The sequence below is a fragment of the Orcinus orca genome, chromosome 3, assembly GCF_937001465.1.
Source record: "Orcinus orca chromosome 3, mOrcOrc1.1, whole genome shotgun sequence".
In the NCBI taxonomy this organism is placed as follows: Eukaryota; Metazoa; Chordata; class Mammalia; order Artiodactyla; family Delphinidae; genus Orcinus; species Orcinus orca.
This window is the reverse complement of record NC_064561.1, coordinates 95,136,964-95,145,088: the sequence shown is the minus strand read 5'-3', so window position 1 is coordinate 95,145,088 and position 8,125 is coordinate 95,136,964. Positions and strand designations below refer to the sequence as shown.

Genomic DNA, 8,125 nt, shown 5'->3' with positions numbered 1-8,125 from the left:
TTTTTTTTTGCGGTACACGGGCCTCTCACTGTTGTGGCCTCTCCCGTTGTGGAGTGCAGGCTCCGGATGTGCAGGCTCAGTGGCCATGGCTCACGGGCCTAGCTGCTCTGCGGCATGTGGGATCTTCCCGGACCGGGGCACGAACCCATGTCCCCTGCATTGGCAGGTAGACTCTCAACCACTGTGCCACCAGGGAAGCCCTTTTTTTTTTTTTTTTTTGATATCGTCAATCTTTTTATTTTTAGCCATTCTGATAGGAGTGCAGTGTTCTCTCATTTTTATTTTTTTTACATCTTTATTGGAGTATAATTGCTTTACAATGGTGTGTTAGTTTCTGCTTTATAACAAAGTGAATCAGTTATACATATACATATGTTCCCATATCTCTTCCCTCTTGCATCTCCCTCCCTCCCACCCTCCCTATCCCACCCCTCTAGGTGGTCACAAAGCACCGAGCTGATCTCCCTGTGCTATGCAGCTGCTTCCCACTAGCTATCTATTTTACATTTGGTAGTGTATATATGTCCATGCCACTCTCTCACTTTGTCACAGCTTACCCTTCCCCCTCCCCATATCCTCAAGTCCATTCTCTAGTAGGTCTGTGTCTTTATTCCCGTCTTACCCCTAGGTTCTTCACGACTTTTTTTTTTCTTAGATTCCATATATATGTGTTAGCATCCGGTATTTGTCTTTCTCTTTCTGACTTACTTCATTCTGTATGACAGACTCTAGGTCCATCCACCTCACTACAAATAACTCAATTTTGTTTCTTTTTATGGCTGAGTAATATTCCATTGTATATATGTGCCACATCTTCTTTATCCATTCATCCGATGATGGACACTTAGGTTGCTTCCATGTCCTGGCTATTGTAAATAGAGCTGCAATGAACATTTTGGTACATGACTCTTCTTGAATTATGGTTTTCTCAGGGTATATGCCCAGTGGTGGGATTGCTGGGTCATATGGTAGTTCTATTTGTAGTTTTTTAAGGAACCTCCATACTGTTCTCCATAGTGGCTGTACCAATTCACATTCCCACCAGCAGTGCAAGAGTGTTCCCTTTTCTCCACACCCTCTCCAGCATTTATTGTTTCTAGATTTTTTGATGATGGCCATTCTGACCAGTGTGAGATGATATCTCATTGTAGTTTTGATTTGCATTTCTCTAATGATTAATGATGTTGAGCATTCTTTCATGTGTTTGTTGGCAATCTGTAGCTTGAAATTCTTGATCTGGGAAAATATTCAGTATTAAAGCTAGTTTATGTTTATTGGCTTAATTAATATAGATATGTCTTTAGAGTTATCAACATTAAGTAAAATTCCTTTATTGTATCTAGTGAAACTGAGCGGGACCCTGTGGGGCTCCTGGGCACAGACTGTGTCCCCCATTTCTTGTTTGTAGCCTCCATGACCTTTCCTGAGTTGCAAAGGGCAGATTCAAACATGTGCTGATCAGGGAAGGGAGGGGATGAAGAGACAAGGGAGGAGCAGTCAAGAAACAATAGTGCAGCCTTGGGGCAGGGTCCTGGTTCTGCCTCAAGGCATACCATAACAATATCTTTGAGCTTTTCTGCAGAAATAAAACCCCCAACAAATGGAAGATGTTAACCACTTGAGGAAGCATTCTTCATTCCAGAGATAAGGTCACAGTTTGATAACCCTGAGAACCACAGAAGCTCATCAGGAGACTGTCTGAGGCCAGATTATAGGAATGCAGGCCCTGCACACATCCTGATCCTTATCAGCAACCCCACCCTTGAACCATTGCTAGAAAACTCCTCACCAAATCCCACAGGGTTGGGACACACAGTTTTTGAGGGCATGAGCCTGCTGTGTCCCTCTTTGCCTGGCAAAGCAATAAAGCTATTCTTTTCTACTTCACCCAAAACTCTGTCTCCGAGATTTGATTTGGCACCAGTGCACAGAGGCCAAGTTTTTGGCATCACTAGGTTTACTGGAAGTCAAATAAGTTCATGTTATCTCAGTAACAAAATTTTTCAGCAAGAAAAATAGCTTGGGATGATGGCTCAGTTTGTCTAATGTCTCATGAAGTTTTCATGGGTAATCTAAACATACTTTTCGGTAACAAATGATTTAGATAGATGTAAGTGGGCTAAGACTTAAAAATACCTTCCAAAATATTTTGGTAATTTAAACCTTTACAGTTTTGCTAAGTTAAGTTAAATGATGGGAATTCATTGAATGTCTAGATCATTTCCAAGTAAGATAAAATACTGAAACACTAATTGCTAAACAAGTCTAAGTTTACCTACTTTTGTCTTCCTGTTACAGAAAAACTAAAGATATTTAGGTTTATTAGAAATATGTCTTTTACCACATTGAAAAAAAATGTGCTATGAGGAAATGTATGTTTTTAGAAATTATGATATGTATTCATAAAGTTTGTCAGTCAAAAAATACTGGTGTAATAGTTTACAATTGCTTATGCCTTAGTTTTCACTAGAAATTAATGTTTCTAAGGATTAAGAATTCTGATTAAGAATTCTAATTGATGTATGTAATTAAAATTACTAAAATTAATATTAAAAATAAAGAATGGAAATGCATTTTGTTAAAAGAAAATACTTTTGTCCTAAAATGAGTTTTAAAAAAGGGAGCGATAAAAGGTTTGTAGAAAAGGAACATTGAGAAAAGAGTTATGCATGGTCAAGCTGGCAAAGATTGGAATGAATTTAATTGAGTGAATGAATTTTAATAGCAAAAGCAAGGCAGTGAGAAGCCAGAATTTGGTTTTCTCTGTTGAGAGGACAAAGTTTTCTTGAACTACTGATTTGCCTTTGATAACAGAGTGTATAAGTTTCTTTACCTTTTAAGTAATCTGTTGTAACTTTCTATATTTGCTTTTGAAATCATTTGTCACTTTGGTTGGGTGGATAACTAAGTGTTGATTCACAGTGACCTATGATCCTCCTTGACCAAGTGTTTTAAAACCTTGATATATTTGACAAACTTCCCCCAAAACAAATACTAAATGAAGTATTACTGATGTGGAAATAATTTTGGTGTTTTCTAGAAGGTCCCCGAAACACTTCAAGAGATTTATTTTCTCTCCTTATTAAAGATATGTTAACTAATTAGGTTTAATATGTATGTTAAATTACATGGGAAGCATTGTCAAATGAGTAATGATAAATTTCTTTAGTTATATTGTATGGGTAAATGTTACTAATATAAACTTCTAGAAATTATAGGAAATTCCTAAAATTCAGATATGTTCTGGTATAATGTTTTCAGTCATAATTCTAGTTATTTTCTTAAAATGTGTGCCACAGAAATAACCAAATTTCCTGTCAACTGCTTTGTATTCAGATCTTTAACCATGTCATCTTAAGTCTTTTGTCATTTACAGAGAGCTATTATTTTGCTCTAATGGTTTTGCAAAAATGCTTCCTCTTCAAGAAGATTCATAGGACTTTTTGAAATACAGGCCTCTGATAATTTTTAGATCATACCACTGAACTGGGTAAGAAATTAAAGAACCCCAGTGGAGAACATGATGGCTTCATAAAACTCCTAACAGAAGATCAAGATCAACAAGAATTAGTTACATAGGACTGAATGAGCTGATGAATATGATTATAATTTTTATGAATTTTTGTCCGTAATATTACTGGCTTTTAATCTTTGTGTTCCAGATATAAGGAAACCTTTCCTCTTAAGCTAACTATGATTTACAGCAATTTGGTAAATTATACATTTGTAAGCAGAATGGAAACATTTATCTTTTTCTCTCTACCTGATCCCTCCAGAATTTGGAAGCTCTTCATGAATATTCTCATTTTCATGGCAGTAGAGTTATTTACATAATTTCACTAAAAATCTGATCTCCTTGTTAGAGGAAACAACTAGAAACACAGGTTATATTACCAAAGCTTTGACTGGAATGTCGTATTTGAGAATGTGCATAGACTCAGATACGACCAGACACCTTTAAGAAACAAAGATTAACTTTATGAAAGAGCCATAAAGCCCCTTGAAAATACAGCCTGGTACCTTGCTCATGGGGTTACCAGCAGCCTTACAGGTGAGGAAGGGAAGTCACTTCCTGGCAGGTGCAGAAACCTCAGGATATTTTGGAGACCTCAAGAAGAGAGGAATTCACCCAAATCTCTAGGTATTACAGGGGAGTCTGATAGCAAGTTCTTGGTGTGGCTTCCTGGCCTCAAGAGGCATTTAAAAGTTCAGTCTGGAGATTCCTTATAAAAAGTGGCAGCAAAGCAGATTTGAAAGGGCCTAAATGGTCATTTGCTATCTTGCTGAACTTCTGTAAATTTTCAGGCCAAGTTTAATGAAACTAACCTTATTTTGCAAACATATTAGTCTCAATTTGGCTACCTTTGTTAGAAATGAGGGTGATTTTAGAGAGAAAAAAACTGTTTCAGTAGAAACTTAATACACAATTATGGATATCAGATTGTAGTTCTGTTAATTGTCTTTGAGGTTCTGTTTTTCTGCAAACTGGACTGGATCCTGAATTCTTCAAGTCTCCTCAAATATTTGGCTATAGCTCTTGAAATTAACATTTCCAGCTTTTCTCCCACTTCTGACTTGGAATCATTGAGAATAAAAGCTGCCCTGTCTATGGAATCCTGCAAACTGAAGCTGAACAACTTGATATAAACTTAAGAGAGATCAGAATAGCCCATCATTAGACAATCTTCATTCCTGTTGCTCTATGAGCCACTCAGAAAGCTTACCTGCACACCCAATGACATCACCAGAGATATTTCAAACTCTACAAGATGCTTTGACCCTGAAATTTAGAAATATTTTCAAATGGCAGCTCTCAGGACTCAGACACTGGGTTTATAATTTGTTCCAGTCATTAACTTTTGTTTCTCTTTTGTTTTCTTAGAAATGCCTTATTAAATACCTGATTTCTCACACAATATAGAACTAACTTTGAGAGTGCAGCCCCATTACCACCTCCTGAAATAAAACACATTTAACTGAACTAAGTAACTCATTCAAAGAGATAAGGAGTAATCTATCACATTAGATCCTTAGGCTCTGAAAATTTTAAAGGTAGGACTTAAGGGAGCAGAATCTGCCACCCCAAAACGTGTCTCTTTGAAATATTATTTTGAGCTGGTTATTTCCTAAGAAAGAGCAGAAATCAAAAACACTCTGAAATCAAAAACACTCACCTCCTCTAATGGGCACACTAAAGTCACAACCATTTGCAGAATAACCACCAATGAAAAAGACTGGAACCTACAAGAAAAGATCTTCTACAACTAAAGACACAAAGAAGGAACCACAATGAGACAGGTTGGAGGGGAAGACCTGTAATATAGTCAAGTCCCATTCCCCCGAGGGGGAGACCCACAAACTGGAGAATAATTACATTGTAGACGTTCTCCCACAGGAGTGAGAGTTCTGAGCCCCACATCAGACCCCCCATCCTGGGAGTCCTGCGCTGAGAAGATGAGCACCCAGAACATTTGGCTTTGGAGGCCAAGGGGCTTAATTTTGGTAGAGCCAGGGGGCTGGGAAAATAGAGACTTCATTGTTACAGGTGCAACAAAATCACCCATGCTACAGCACCCAGGACAGAAGCAGTAATTTGATAGGATCCTGGGTGAGACCTACCTGCTGAACCTGGAGAGTCTCCTGGAGAGGCAGAAGGCAACTGCAGCTCACCCTGGGGACATAGACACTGGTGGCAGCCATTTTGGGGAGTGTTCTCTACCACACGGACACTGGTGCTGGTGGACGCTATTGTGGAACCCTCCCTCTAGCTCATTAGCATCAATAACTGGCTCCACTCAACAGCCTGTAGGTGCCAGTGCTGGGCCACCTCAGGCCAAGCAATTAACTGTGTGGGGACCTGCCTCACCCATCAGCAGACAGGCTGCATTAAGACTCCCTGAGCCCACAGCCACCTCTGGACACAGCCATGCCCACCAGAGGACCCAGAAACCAGCTCTACCAACCACTGGGCAGAAACCAGTCCTAGAATCCCTTGGGCCTTGGTTCTGCCCTCCAGGGAGCCTGCTCTAGCTTAATGACCAACTTCAGCTACCAGGGGTCAGACACCAGAGGCAAGAAAGCTACAGACCTGCAGCCTGCAGACCCAGGAAGCCCACCAGCAAGCCAGAGCCTGCCCTGGGACCACCTGGGCACCAGCCCTGCTTACTAGGAGGCACCACCAGTGAGTGGGCAACAGCACTGAAGTCTTGTGGACCCTGACTCTGCCCACCAGTGAGCCAGTACTAGCCCTGGGGTGTCCTGGGGTTCTGCAGTCAGCCACCTTGTGACCCAGTCCCACCAATCAGCATCCAGCAGCCTCTGCATGAAGCAGGACCTAGCAACTAAATGGACTGGGGACCAACCAACCTACCAGACCTTCCGCACAGTTAGTCTGCCACAAAATAAAGACCTGAGCAGCCCTCAAAGGGGGAACCACTAGGGCATATAGTTCAGGTGATGAAAGGGGAATGTGCTACTGGGATGCACAGGACATCTCCTACAAAAGTTCACTCCTCCAAGGTCAGGAAATGTAAACAACCTACCATATACATAAAAATAAAAACAGCAACTTAGGCAAAATGAGGTGACACGGGAACATGTTCCAAATGAAGAAACAATATAAAACCCCAGAAGAGCTAAGGAAACTGGAGGTAGTCAATCTACCCAAGATAGAGTTCAGGGTAGTGATCATAAAGATGATCAAAGAACTTGGGAGAAGAATGGATGCACAGAGTGAGAACTTAGAAGTTTTTAACAAAGAGTTAGAAAATATAAAGAACAACCAAACAGAGATGAAGAATACAATAAATGAAATGAAAAATGCACTAGAAGGACTCAATAGTAGAGTAAATGCTACACAGGAACGGATCAGTTAGCTAGAAGACAATGTAGTGGAAATCACTGCTGCTGAACAGAAAAAAGACTGAAAAGAAATGAGGATAGTTTAAGAGACCTCTGGGACAACATCAAGCACAATAATATTCACATTAGAGGAGTCCCAGTAGGAGAAGAGAGACAGAGAAAGGGGCTGAGAACATTTTGGAAGACATAATAGCTGAAAATGTCCCTAACCTGGGAAAGGAAAGAGAAATCCAAGTCCAGGAGGCCTAAAGAGGACCATATAGGATTAACCCAAAGAAGAACACACCAAGACACACAGTAATTGAAATGACACAAATTAAAAATAAAGAGAGAATATTAGAAACAGCAAGGAAAAGGCAACAAATAACATAAAAGGGAACTCCCATAAAGCTATCAGATGATTTTTCAGCAGAAACTCTGCAGGCCAAAAGACAGTGGGACAATATACTTAAAGTGATGAAAGGGAAAAAAACTTCAACCAAGAATACTTTACCCAGCAAGGCTCTCATTCAGATTCGATGGAGAGATCAAAAGCTTTATAGACAAGTAAAACCTAAAAGGGTTCAGCACCACCAGACCATCTTTACAACAAATGTAAAAGTAACTTCTCTAGGTGAAAAAGAAAAGACCACAACTAGAAACAAGAAAATTACAAAAAAAAGAAAGCTCATTGGCAATGGCAAACATATAGTAAATGTAGGAAATCACCCATGCACAAACCTAGTAGGAAGGTTAGAAGACAAAAGTAGTAAAATCATCTATAACCACAATAAGCAGTTAAGGGATACACAAAACCATTAGATGTAAAATATGATATCAAAAACAGTATTTGTGAGGGAAGCAGAATACAAATGCAGGGGTTTTAAAATGCATTTGAAAGTAAGAGATCAGCAACTTAAAAACAATCAGGCATGTATATCGACTGCTATATAAACACATCATGGTAACCACAAACCAAAAACCTATATTAGATATATGCACAAAAAAGAAAAAGGAATCCAAGTGTAACACTAGTCACCAAATCACAAGGGAAGAGAACAAAAGAAGAAACAAAAAAGACTTAAGAAAACAACCCCAAAACAATTAAAAAAATGGCAATAAGGACATACCTATCAATAATCACCTTAAATGTAAACAGACTAAATGCTCCAATCAAGACATAGAGTGGCTGAGTAGATACAAAAATAAGACCCATACATATGCTGTAGACAAGAGACTCACTTCAGATCTAAAGACACACACAGACTAAAAGTGAGGGGATGGA

At 39.4% G+C, this 8,125-nt stretch overlaps 1 long non-coding RNA gene across 1 annotated transcript; it reads right to left on the bottom strand.

Annotated features, from left to right (window-relative positions):
- Positions 1-443: 443 nt before the first annotated feature.
- On the bottom strand, positions 444-5,235 carry LOC125963887 (uncharacterized). The gene is made up of 4 exons (XR_007476314.1): positions 5,175-5,235; positions 4,901-4,956; positions 4,725-4,780; positions 444-1,454 (listed from the first exon to the last, which is right to left on the bottom strand). It is a non-coding gene; the product is annotated as an uncharacterized LOC125963887 (long non-coding RNA).
- Between the last annotated feature and the right edge of the window lie 2,890 nt (positions 5,236-8,125).